Raw genomic sequence first — 14,152 nt, forward strand, 5'->3', positions numbered from 1 at the left:
TCTTTGACACTTGCTCTTTCTTTATGTAGACCCAAGTTACAGATCTATATAATTTTCCTTTCCTCTAAAGAACTTCTTTAACATTTATTTTGGGGCAAACCTCCTGGCAAAAATGTCTTTCAGTTTTTGTTTATCTGAGAGTCTTTAGGCCTATTTCATTTTTGAAGAACAATTTATTTTACTCTAGGATTCCAGGTATTTTTTGGAACATTTTAGATATCTCAACCTGTGCTCTTCTTGCTTTATAGTTTCTGAAATTGAGCTCAATGTAATTATTATTCTTATTCTTCTATTGGAAAGGTATCCTGCTTACCCTGGTTCTTTTTAACCAGGTTTGTCTTTGTCTTTAGTTTGCTGCATTCTGAATATGTTACACCTAGGTAGAAATGCTTTGTAATTATTATATTTGGTATTATCTGAACTTCTTGGATCTGTGATTTTGTGTCTGTAATTAGTTTTTAAAGATTCTTGGCCATTATTATTAATACTTCAAATATTTTTCATCAAGGTTCTTTATGTTTTTTCTCTCTGATGTTCCAATTACATGCATGCTCTGCCTTTTGAAATTGTCCTGCAGTTCTTGGATACTATTATTTTTTTATTTGTTTTTTGCATTTCAGTTTAGAAAGTTTCTGTTTACATGTCATCATGATCCCTAATTATTCTCTCAGCTTTGTGCAGTGTTTTAGTTCACTTTATGCAGCTACAACAGAATACCATGAACTGGGTAATTTATAAAGAAAAAAAATTTGTGTCACATAGTCCTGGAGGCTGGGAATTCTAAAAGCATGATGTAGACATCTGGGGAGAGTCTTTTTGCTACATTATAGCATGGTGGAGGGAAAATATACACAGAGAGAGAAAAAGGAGTGAACTTTATTTTAGAACAATTTGCTGTTAGTATAACTAAACAATTCCCACAATAATGACATTAATCTGTTCATAAGAGCAGAGCCCTCATGACCTAAACACTTTGTAAAAGCCATGCCTTTTTTTTTTTTGGTAAAAGATCATACTCTAAATTTTATTTTATTTTATTTTATGATCTGGGATACATGTGGAGGACGTGTAGGTTCGTTACATAGGTAAACATGTGCCATGGTGGTTTGCTGCACCTGTCAGCCAATCACCCAGGTATTAGGCACCACATGCATTGCTATTTATCCTGATCCCTTTTCCCACACCTCCCAACAGTTTCCAGGGTGCATTGTTCCCCCTCCTTCTGTCCAGGTCTTCTCATTGTTTAACTCCCACTTATAAGTGAGAATATGTAGTGTTAGGTTTTCTGTTTCTGTATTAATTTGCTGGGGATAATGAGTTCCAGCTCTATTCATATCCCTGCAAAGGATATTATGCCATTTCTTTTAATGGCTTCCTAGTATTCCGTGGTGTATATGAACCACATTTTTTCTATCCAGTCTATCATTGGTGGGCAACTGAGTTGATTCCATGTCTTTGCTATTGTTAATAGTGCTGCAATGAACATACATGTGCATGTATCTTTATAATAGAATTATTTATGTTTTTTGGGGTACATACCCAGTAATGGGATAGCTGGGTCAAGTGGTATTTCTGCCTCAAGGTCTTTGAGGAATCACCACATTGTCTTCCACGATGGTTGAACTAATTTACACTCCAACCAACAGTGTAAAAGTGTTCCTATTTCTTCACAGCCTTGCCAGCATCTGTTGTTTCTAGACTTTGTGATAATTGCCATTCTGACTGGTATGAGATGATATCTCATTGTGGTTTTGATTTGCATTTCTCTAATGATAAGTGATGTTGAGCTTTTTAAATGTATTTCTTGGCTGCATAAATGTCTTTTTGAGAAGTGTCTATTCATGCACTTGGCCCACGTTTTTTCTTTTCTTTTCTTTTCTTTTCTTTTTTTTTTTTTTTTTTTCAGACAGAGTCTCACTCTGTTGCCCAGGCTGGAGTGCAGCAGCACAATCTTGGCTCATGGCAGCCTCCGCCTCCTGGGTTCAAGTGATTCTCCTGCCTCAACCTCCTGAGTAGCTGGGACATGGTAGCAGGTGCATGCCACTATGCCCAGCTAATTTTTGTACTTTTTAGTAGTGACAGAGTTTCACCATACTGGTCAGGTTGGTCTTGAACTCCTGACCTTGTGATCTACCCACCTCACCCTCCCAAAGTGCTGGGATTACAGGTGTGAGCCTGGCCTTGCCCACTTTTTAATGGGATTTTTTTTTTGGCTCATAAATTTGTTTAAGTTCTTTGTAGATTCTAGATATTAGACCATTGACGGATGGATAGATTGAAAAAATTTCCTCCCATTCTGTAGGTTGTCTATTCACTCTAATGATAGTTTCTTTTGCTGTGCAGAAGCTCTTTAGTTTAATTAGATCCCATTTGTCAATTTTTGCTTTTGTTGTAATTGCTTTTGGTGTTTTTATCATGAAATCTTTGCCCATGCCTATGTCCTGAATGGTAGTGCCTAGATTTTCTTCTAGGGTTTTTATAGTTTTGGTTTTACATTTAAGTCTTTAATTCAACTTGAGATAATTTTTGTACAAGGTGTAAGGAAGGGGTGCAGTTTCAATTTTCTGTATATGATTAGCCAGTTTTCCCACCACCATTTATTAAATAGGGAATCCTTTCTCCATTGCTTGTTTTTGTCAGGTTTGTTGAAGATCAGATGATTGTAGATGTGTGGTCTTATTTCTGGTATCTCTATTCTGTTCCATTGGTGTATGTGTCTGTTTTTGTACCAGAACCATGCTGTTTTGGTATTTTGTAGGTCTCTAAGAACTTGTTTTATGAATCTGGGTGCTTCTGTTTTGCATGAATATCTATTTAGGGTAGTTAGTTCTTCTTATTGAATTGATCTCTTTACCATTATGTAATGCCCTTTTTGTCTTTTTTGATCTTTGTTTGAAGTCTGTTTTGTCAGAAACTAGTATTGCAACCCCTGTCAATGTCTGCTTTCCATTTGCTTAGTAAATTTTTCTCCATCCCTTTATTTTGAGCCTATGTATGTCTTTGCATGAGAGGTGGGTCTCTTGAATACAGCACAGAAATGGGTCTTGACTATTATGCAGTTTGCCATTCTGTGTCTTTTAATTGGGACATTTATCTCATTTACATTTAAGGTTAATATTGTTATGTGTGAATGTGATCATGTCATCATGATTTTAGCTGATTATTTTGCAGGCTTGTTGATGTAGCTGTTTTGTAGTGTTGTTGTTCTGTGTACTTCAGTGTGTTTTTGCAGTGGCTGATAATGGTTTTCCTTTTCCACATTTAGTGTTTTCTTCAGGAGCTCTTACAAGTCATAGGGTCACAAATTTCCTCAGCATTTGCTTGTCTGGAAAGTATTTTATTTCTCCTTTGCTTATGAAGTTTAGGTTGGCTGGATATGAAATTCTAGTTGGAAATTCTTTTTTTTAAGAATGTTGATATTGGCTCCCAATCTCTCCTGACTTGCAGGGTTTCCTCCCAGAGGTCTGCTGTTAGTCTGATGGGCTTCTTTTTGTAGGTGACCCTTTCTTTCTTTCTGGCTGCCCTTACAATTTTTTCCTTCTTTTTGACTTTGGAGAATCTGATGATTATGTGTGTTGGTGTTAATCTTCTCATGGAGTATCTTACTGAGGTTCTCTGAATTTCCTGAATTTGAATGTTGGCCTGTCTTGTTAGGTTGGGGAAGTTCTCCTGGATAATATCCTAAAGTATATCTTTTAACTTGGTTCTGTTCTCCCTTTCTCTTTCAGGTATCCCAATCAGTCATGGGTTTAGTCTTTTTTGCATAATCCCATAGTTCTCGGAGGTTTTGTTTATTCCTTTTCATTCTTTTTTCTTTAATCTTGTCTGCCTGTCTTACTTTAGCAAGATAGTGTTTAAGCTCTGGAATTCTTTCCCCTGTTTGGTCTATTTGGTTATAGATATTTGTGGTTGCATTGTGAAGTTCTCATTTTGTGTTTTTCAGCTCCTTCCAGTCATTTATGTTCCACTCTAAACTGGTTATTATGAATAATAGCTTCTGCAATGTTTTATCATGGTTCTTAGCTTCTTTGCATTGAGTTAGAACATACTCCTTCAGTTCAGCAAAGTCTGTTATTACTTACCTTCTGAAGCCTACTTCTGTCTAGCCATGCATCTCAGCCTCTGCCCAGTTCTGTGCCCTTGCTGGAAAGGTGTTTGATCCTTTGGAGGAGAAAAGGCACTCTGGCTTTTTGAATTTTAGCATTTTTTTCATGGATTCTTTCTTATCTTTGTGAGTTTATTTAGCTTCAATCTTTGAGGCTGCTGACCTTTGGATGGGGTTTTCGTGGGAAGTTTTTGTTGATGCTGTGTTGTTGTTCCTTTTTGTTTGTTTGTTTTTCTTTTAACAGTCAGGCCCTTCTTCAGTAGGGTTGCTGCAGTTTGCTGGGGTGCACTCCAGACCTGAATTTCCCGGGTCTCTCCCACACCTGGAGATGTCACCAGTGGAGGCTGCAGAAGAGAAAAGATGACTGCCTCTTCTTCTGGGATCTCTATCCCAGAGGGACTCTGACCTGATGCCAGTGGAAATGCTTCCGTACAAGGTGTCTTGTACCCCTTTTGAGGTGTCTCACCCCGTCAGGAGGCATGGGATCTGGGACCCACTTAATAAAGCGCTTTGCCTCCCCCTTGGTGGAGGGAGTGTGCTGCACTGGGGGGAATCCCCCTCGTCTGGACTGCCCAGATTCCTCAGAGTCAGCAGGACAAAAGACTAAGTCTGCTTGTTTGCAGAGACCACAGCCACTCCTCCCCGCAAGGGCTCAGTCCCAGGGAGATCAGAATTACTCCCTAATCCATGGCTAGAGTTGCTAAAATTCCTGCAGGGAGGCCTCACCCAGTGACGAGGAATGGGTCAGCGTCCTGTCTGAAGAGGCGGTCTGGCAGGCTGGGCGTGGTGGCTCACGTCTGTAATCCCAACACTTTGGGAGGCCGAGGCGGGTGGATCACGAGGTCAGGATCAAGACCATCCTGGCTAACACGGTGAAACCCCGTCTCTACTAAAAATAAAAAATATTAGCCGGGCATGGAGGTGGGCGCCTGTAGTCCCAGCTACTCGGGAGGTTGAGGCAGGAGAATGGTGTGAACCTGGGAGGCAGAGCTCGCAGTGAGCCGAGATCGCACCACTGCACTCCAGCCTGGGCGCAAGACTCCGTCCCCCCACCACAAAAAAAAAGGCAGTCTGGCCATGATCTGCCATAGCCACTGTGATGCACTGTTGGCAATTCCTCCTGGGTGCAAACCAACTAGTCTCCTTAGCACCGGCAGGGGAAACAGCAGATTGGAGCTGCAGTGATGGCTGCTGCCCCTCCTCCTAGGAACTTCGTAGTCTTAGGCAATCTCCAGATGTGTGGTCGCTGAGAATCTGCACAGCTCTGTGCTTGGGACCCAAGGCCTTGGTGGCATGCGCTCATGAGGGGGATCTCCTGATCCACGGGTTGCACAGATCTGTGGAAAAAATGTGGTTTCCTGGGCATGGTAGCATCATCACTCACCGCCTCTCTTTGCTGTGGGTGGGAGCTCCCCTTGCTCTGTGGGGCTCCCAGGTGGGCTATCGTATCACCTTATTTTTCTTTGCTCTCCACAGGTCACGCCAAATGCCTAGTCAACCCTAATGAGAGAACCTAGGTACCTCACTTGCGGATGCAGCATTCACTTGCCATTTTCGTTCTTCTTGGTGGGAGTTTCCCACCACAGCTGTTTCTAGTTGGCCATCTTGGCACCCCACCTCTTAATACTGTTACAATTACAATAGAATTTGAACATAAGTCTTGATACGAACATTCAAACCATAACATCCAGTCTACTGAAGAGGCCATTAAAGGTATTCTTTACTTATTTTATATTTTTGATTATTAGCATTTTTACTGATTATTTTTTAGAGTTGTAATTGCTGTGTTTACATTGCCCATATGATTTCACATGTCTGCTTTTTCCATTAGAGTCCTTAATATATTAATCATTGTTATTTTAAAACTTTAATGTCTGCTAATTGCAAAATCTGTGTCATGCCTGAATCAGATACTGATGATTACTTTGTCTCATCATACTATCTTTTCCTGTCTTTTATCATACCTTGTGATTTTTTTGTAGAAAGCTAGACATGATGTATTTGGTAATAGGAACCTAGGTAAGTCAGGCTTTAGTGAAAGGTTTTGTGTGTTTCTGGCTATAATTAGGCTTTTGTTTAATATTTTCTGTAGTTGTATGTGTCAGAGGCTTCAAATTCCTCTAGGGTCCTTGATTTTGCTTCCTCTGTTGTCTTTGGATTTCCCTAAGAATTCCATTTTAAACAGTTTGTGTTGTGCAGCAATCCCAGTTTCAATCCACATTTATTTTACTAGAGACCTGTTGCTTAAGTCTCTGAAGTATCAAGGTATGGAAAAGGGGGCACATTCTATAATCTTATATTAAATTTTAGTCTTTTAATGAGCCTGCATCCCTGGGCTGTGACTTTGATAAGTCTTTCTTAGTTCCTCCAAATTCGTTCAGTGAATCAGGAAGACTACAGGGCAGCCTTCTTTTCCTCAGGCCAGATAAGGCTCTGCTAATGTCTTTCCTTATGCAGAGCAGACTGTTTTTATGGACGATTCTCTGAATATATTTCAAAGTAGTTACTTCTCTGCTCCTGTGCCAGAAACATGGAGCAGTCTTTTTCAGGTCTTCACCTTAATAACCTGGTCAGGTCCTGAAAGTAAAACCCACAAATGTGATGATATCTCCTAAAACTGGTCTAAAAGGAGTTTCTCACTTTTAAGGTAAAGCACACTGGTTTTCCAGTAATTCCTCAAAATTGTAATGTAAGTGTTACTACCAGTTTAAAGCTTCAGTAGCTCCTGCCCCATGTAAGATGATCTAGGCTGTGATTTTCTTTGTTTGTGTATCTTTCAGATTTGTTCTGTTACATAAAATCTCAAATGAGTCTAAAAAAAGTTATTAATTTTCAGTTTTTCAGCTTTTTTTTCTTGTTGTCAAGATAACATTGAGGCCTTACAACTCTTTAAATGTTGGAGCTGTAACAAAAAAAAAAGTTATCATTTCTTATATGTTTACTTCGTGATAATTTGTGGAGCTGTATATTTAGTAGTTGGGAGCTTTTGAGTATACGTTATTTTAATAAAAGGTTTAATATCACTAAAATATAATATATATTCACTAGTAAATTTATAATTTATAAAACTGGGCCGGGCACGGTGGCTTATGCCTGTAATCCCAGCACTTTGGGAGGCCGAGGCGGGTGGACCAAGAGGTCAGGAGTTCAAGACCAGTCTGGCCAATACGGAGAAACCCTATTTCTACTAAAAATACAAAAATTAGCTGGGTGTGGTGGCAAGTGCCTGTAGTCCCAGCTACTCGGGAGGCTGAGGCAGAAGAATCACTTGAACCCGTGAGGCGGAGGTTGCAGTGAGCTGAGATTGCACCACTGCACTTCAACCTGGGTGACAGTGCAAGACTCTGTCTCCAAAACAAACAAACAAACAAAACTGACAGTATCAAGCATTGCCAAGGACAAAAAAAACAATTGAAATTTTGAAATACTGTTGGTGGAAATTTAAATTCATAAAAAAATTCATCATCTATCGATCTATAGCAATAAATATCTACATAGTATTAATAAATCATATGACAACTCTCCTATGCATTCATACATAAAAAATAGTGTACATGTACATCAGAAGACTTCAAAGAAGGTTCAAAACAACATAGCTTCTAATATCTAGAATATAAAAGGAGACTAAATGCCTATAAACTGTAAAATTAATAAACAAATCCTGACATAGCTATAGAATGTGATGTTGTATAATAATGAAAATGGAAAAAAAAACTATAGATACGGGTTAATCTTACAAATGTAACATTTAACAAAGTAAAACAGTCATGAAATAATACATTCTGTAATATTCCATGTATGTAAAGTTTTTAAAAATATAAAAAAAAAACCTGAAGGATAGAAATGCAAATGATAACTAAGGTAGGGGATGAGGAGGAGCACAATGATAGAAAGTAGGCACAGGGTGTCTGTTGAGATCCTGTCAGGGTTGTATTCCTTGATCTAATTGGTGGATAAACTGTATGTCAATATTGTGACAATATATAAAACTGTCTATTTCAGTATTGTGTGCTTTTCTGCATATGTTTTAACCTTCAAACAATAAGATGAGACACTCATTTAAAAATCACTTTTAAAAATGCAAAAGGAAAAATTTCATAGCAGATGACAGTGCATTTTAATCCTTTTCATAAGTCCAGTGATTTATGGGTCTATAAGATACATTATGGAGACCTCACATATAGCTGAGGGGAAATTAATGGATAAAGAACTTCTAAATGCATGGGGGGCAAAAAGCTCAGAGACAGCAGAATACAAGTTAGCATAACTGATTCGGCTATGTACACACTGGTAATTTTTAGAGAAATTTAGGTTTTAAGTGTAAGATAAATGCAGTCATTAAGTCATTTTAAGGAGAGATTGCATTTTTGTCTGCTTGTTTGTTTTGCAATGAACTTGAACGAACATTGTAAGTAACTTGCTTCATAAACAGAATAAAACTGACAAACTACTTAATTTAAGAATTTAATGATTGGTTGGGCGCAGTCACTGATCATTTGGAAGACCAAGGCGGGAAGATTACTTGAGATCAGGAGTTCGAGGCCAGCCCGGCCAACATGGTGAAACCCTGTCTCTACCAAAAATACAAAACTTAGCCAGGTGTGTTGGCACATGCCTGTAGTCACAACTACTCGGGAGGCTGAGGCAGGAGAATCGCTTGAACCCAGAAGGCGGAGGTTGCAGTGAGCAGAGATGGTGCCACTGCACAACAGCCTTTTGAGACTCTGTCTCAAAAAAAGAAAAGAAAAGAAAAAAATTACTTATCATGATAGTTCAAGATGATGCTTTGTCTTGGATACTTTTACAAATGTAAAGTCAAATGGGAGAATTTAAGTTATTTGGGGAATTATTTTAAAAGCCATATTGTTCCCCTTATCAAATACTCCTAAAACCTACTAAAACCTAAGTGCCACTTTCTTAGATTTTCCAGAACACTCTAGGCATTTATAAAAGTAGTTAGTACAACGTTCTATAAATATTGGTTTAGGGGTTGGTCTCTTCAGCTTAGTAACATTTCATTAACCACCATGAATAGCATAGTGTATATTTTTCATTTGTATTCAACAAAAATTTGTAAAATAAACATCCAATAAAAAATATTCTATTTGACTTCATTTTCATCCAGGGTCTTGTTGATTCTCTCACTATTCAGTTTTACTGATAAGAAATTTAAGTTTAAGGTCTCTCCCGTTTGTTCCATTAATTAGACTTTTTTAGGAAAATACGTTCAAATTGACAAGTTCAATAATGGAATAGAAAAGGTATGTAATCAGCATTTTTCTATTAACTCCATCATCTTTTATCACAAAAGAAGTTACCTGCTCACAATCATTAAATTATATTAATTCAAAAAATACGAGAGGCTGCACTGTCCGTTTGAAACATTTCATCTTGGCGTATAGTCTAGGGACTAAGGCAATACAGAGATCACTTGTATACTTAAGCGGTGTGGTGATAAATGGTTAACAATCAGTTCTCCAGTGGGAGATTCATAGCATCTGCTGCTTTATAAACTACCCCCAAAGTTGCTGATTTAAAGCTGTTCGTGTGATTGCTTTTTTTTTTTTCTTTTTTTGACAGAATCTTGCTCTGTTACCCAGGCTAGAGTACAGTCGCATAGTCTCAGCTCACTGCAACCTCTGTCTTCCAGGTTCAAGCAATTCTCCTGCCTTAGCCTCCTGAGTATCTGGGACTACAGATGTGTGCCACCACGCCCAGCTAATTTTTGTATTTTTAGTAGAGACAGGGTTACACCCTGTTGGCCAGGCTGGTCTCAAACTCCCGATCTTAGGTGATCTGCCTACCTTGGCCTCCCAAAGTGCTGGGATTCAGGCATGCACCACCACGCCCAGCCTGTTCATGTGATTTCATAGAATACAGAGTTGAGAAGATAGGGGGAAAATTACTCTTCAGAGGACACCACTCCAGCCTACCACTATCTATCTATATATATTTTTTAAAGTCACAGGTAGGGTGATAGATAAAATAAATCTCTGTTACATTTTTCCACTTTAGATTTCACATTAAATGACAGTAAAACATTTCACATTATATTTTTTAAATCATGTTTCTGTGAAACTAATATTAAAGTTCATTTCAGAAGGATTATCATACTAAATCACTTAAATTCTTTTAACAATTTCAAGTTTGTTTGACAAAGGGGCAAATGGTCTGAAGTGAGAAAGGAGTCTACATATTACATAAGGGCGTATATAAAAAAATGGAAAATAGCCTCAGAAAAGCAAAATGCTTCCTTAGTCTTTGCCTTCAACTACTCTTTTCATAGCTGTAGCTTTGTTTCAAATATCTTACATGAGTAGTTTAGGATATAAATAAATTTAAATGACAAAATACCATTTTAGTACGGATTGTGCCTGGGTTTACATTTTTATTACTGTTCTTCATTGTCCAGTGTAGTACATAAACATATATTTTAATATGCATTTGACAAAATAACTTTAATGTAGAGATATTTTGAAGTGATTTAAAGACCTTGTTTTTAACTAAGAATGCTATATGTAGGCATACAAAATGTTCTTATTAAGAAATAGAACATTCCCACATCTTTTATTATACAGAGTTCACAAATTTTCAATTGCTCTGCATTCTCCAATGGGATAAGCTCACTTTTTGGTGGCTTCTTGTGTACAATGCATTTCTACAGGAAAGAGATGTATTTTGAGGGAGATATTCTAGGATTAACTGCAAAGTAGTAAATTTCATTCATAAAAATTTGAAAACTCCCGTAGCACTTCTTGAGTAATATGACCTTAAAGCTAAATGCAAAATATTTCAGTTTTGAATAAAATGAAGAAAGAGTATTTGATTGGCTCTCTTAAAGTATCAGTTATTCTAATATAATTGTATAGTCATTTCATAGTTTTGACCATTTATATACATTATTTATTAGGTTTCTTCAAATTATTTAGTTCAATAAGTTTGGAGATTTAGTTTGTGCTAGCACTGGGCTAGGTTCTGGGAATGAGTTCCCATAACAACAATAGGTGATTTCAGGCAGAGGAAACAATTTATCCTTAAAAAAATTATGAAACAACATGATGTGCCAAAAAGAATTAGCACTGGGCACTAATTCCAATACACCAACATTTAGAAAACTCCATCTCTATCATATTAGTTACATGTTCTAACTGAGGAAAATTGCACACATGAGAAATGAGTAATCATCTAAAGACAATAGGCGAAACTGATAATTAAGTGAATAATTTGTGTAATAAGGTAAATTTATTTAAGGGATTTGATTACCCATATTCATTATCTGCATTTGTGAAGTGCTCTACTTTCAATTCTGCTTTAACTAATGGAGACATCATTTTAACATAATTAAGATGTTACAATTATCTGTGTTATAGATTTTGATGTTTCAGTGTTACGTAATTTTAGTTTCTTACAGCAATTATTCTTAGCTTTTCTGAATATTAACATATGTTTCTCTACGATATTTTGAGTACCAATCTATATTTTTTCTCTCTTATTTTCCTTAGTTTTTCTTTCATTGTTCATTTTCATAGGAAAGATGAAAATATGAGATAGAACAAAAATCACATGTAGCTGATGAGTCTTTGTATTTACTTCCCATATCCTAAATTTCATGGGGGGTATTTATAAGATTTTAGAAAAAAAGAAAAAGAAAGAAAGAGAGAGAGAGAAAGAGAAAGAAAGAAAGAAAGAAAGAAAGAAAGAAAGAAAGAAAGAAAGAAAGAAAGAAAGGAAGAAAGAAAGAAAAAGAGAAAGAAAGAAAGGAAAGGGAGGAAGAGAGATCGAGAGAGAGGGAGAGTGGGAGGGAGGGAACGAGGAAGGAAGGAAGGAAAGAAAGAAAGAAAGAAAGAAAGAAAGAAAGAAAGAAAGAAAGAAAGAAAGAAAAGAAAGAAAGGAGTAAAAGAGAAAAAGAAAGGCAGTGATGTGGTAGGCAGATAATGTTCTGCCCCAAGATACCCTTGTCCTAATCCCCAGATTCTGTGAATGTACCTACCTTATATGTGCAAAGGCACTATATGGATGTGACTAAATTAAGGATCTTGAGATGAGGTAATTATCTTGGATTATGTCTTTTTTTGAAAAGTGTCTGTTCATGTTTTTTGCTCACTTTTCCAAAGGGGCTGTTTGTTTTTTTCTTGTAATTTTGTTTAAGTTCCTTATAGATGCTTGATATTAGACCTTTCTCAGAAACAGTTTGCAAATATTTTCTTCTATTTTGTAGGTTGTCTGTTTACTGTGTTGATAGTTTCTTTTGCTGTGCAGAAGCTCTTTAATTTAATTAGATCCCATTTGTCAATTTTTGCTTTTGTTGTGATTGCTTTCAGTGCCTTTGCCATGAAATTTTTGCCCATTCCTCTGTCCCAGATGTTATTGCCTAGGTTGTCTCCAGGGTTTTTATAGTTTTGGGGTTTACATTTAAATCTTTAATCCATTTTGAGTTCATTTTTGTATAAAGTGCAAGGAAGGGGTCCAGCTTCAATATTCTGGTTATGACTAACCAGTTATCCCAGCACTATTTATCAAATAGGGAGTCTTTTCCCCATTGCTTGTTTTTGTCAGCTTCATTGAAGATCAGATGGTGATAGGTGTGTGGCCTTATTTCTGGGCTCTCTGTTCTGTTCCATTGGTCTATGTGCCTGCTTTTGTACCAGTACCATGCTTTTTTGGTTACTGTAGCCCTATATTATAGTTTGAAGGGCAGTAATGTGATGCCTCCAGCTTTGTTCTTTTTGCTTAGGATTGCCTTGGCTATTCAGTCTTTTTTTGTTTCTATTTGAATTTTCAAATAGATTTTTTTCTAGGTCTATGAAGAACGTCATTTTTAGTTTAACAGGAATAGCATTGAATCTGTAAATTGCTTTGGTCAGTATGGTCATTTTAATGATATTAATTCTTCCTATCCATGAGCATGTGATTTTTTTTTTCATTTACTTGTGTCATCTCTGATTTCATTGAGAAGTGTTTTGTAATTCTCATTGTAGAGATCTTTCACCTCGCTGGTTCACTGTATTACTAGGTATTTTATTGTTTTTGTAGCAATTGTGAATTGGATTGCCTTTCTGATTTGGCTCTTGATTTGGCTGTTTTCTGTACAGGAATGAGACTGATTTTTGTACATTGATTTTGTATCCAGAAACTTCACTGAAGTTGTTTATCAGTAGAAGGAGTTTTTTTGCTGAGACTATGGGGTTTCCTAAATATAGAATCATGTTGTCTGTAAATAGGGATAGTTTGACTTCCTCTTTTCTTATTTGAATGTCCTTTATTTCTATCTCTTGCCTAATTACTTTGGCTAGGATTTCCTATAACTTGTTGAATAGGAATGGTGAGATTTGGTATCCTTGTCTTGTGCTGGTTTTCAAGGGGAATGCTTCCAGCTTTTGCCCATTCAGCATGATATTAACTGTCGGTTTGTCCTAGATGGCTCTTATTATTTTGAGCTAAGTTTATTCAATACCTCGTTAATTAAGAATTTTTAACATGAATGGGTGTTAAATTCTATCAAAAGCCTTTTCTGCATCTATTGAGATAATTATATGGTGTTTGCCTTTAATTCTGTGTATGTGATGAATCACATTTATTGATTTGCATATGATGAACCAGCCTTGCATCTCAGAGATGAAGCCTATACTTGATTGTGGTGAATTAGTTTTTTGACGTGCTGCTAGTTTTAGTTTGCAAGTATTTTATTAAGGATTTTTGCATTGATGTTTTTCAAGGATGTTTGCTTGAAGTTTTCTTTTTTATTGTGTCTCTGCAAGGTTTTGGTGTAAGAATAGTGCTGGCCTCATAGAATAACTACAAACTTTTAACACGTTCCCAACCTAAGTCACAATAACATGGAATTTGAGCTATTTTGAAACTCATAAAAAACAAAGTACATGAGAGTATTTATGTATCAAGAATATTTTAAACAATGTTTGAAAATATTCTTTGATGATGAAGCTGAGGTAAATATCTAAGTGGAAAATAAAGCAAGCATATATATATGTGTATGCATATATATGTGTGTGTGTGTGTATATATATATACACACATAATATATGTATA

The 14,152-nt window shown here is 36.7% G+C and overlaps 1 long non-coding RNA gene across 1 annotated transcript in view; it reads left to right on the top strand.

Annotated features, from left to right (window-relative positions):
- LOC129059081 (uncharacterized) overlaps positions 1-10,299 on the top strand; it is a 101,211-nt gene extending 90,912 nt beyond the window's left edge. Inside the window, exons 5-6 of the long non-coding RNA XR_008524768.1 lie at positions 5,582-5,818; positions 9,686-10,299. This is a non-coding gene — a long non-coding RNA (uncharacterized LOC129059081). The remainder of the gene's footprint in view (positions 1-5,581; positions 5,819-9,685) is intronic.
- Positions 10,300-14,152: the final 3,853 nt, after the last annotated feature.

The sequence above is a fragment of the Pongo abelii genome, chromosome 3, assembly GCF_028885655.2.
Source record: "Pongo abelii isolate AG06213 chromosome 3, NHGRI_mPonAbe1-v2.0_pri, whole genome shotgun sequence".
Lineage (NCBI taxonomy): Eukaryota > Metazoa > Chordata > Mammalia > Primates > Hominidae > Pongo > Pongo abelii.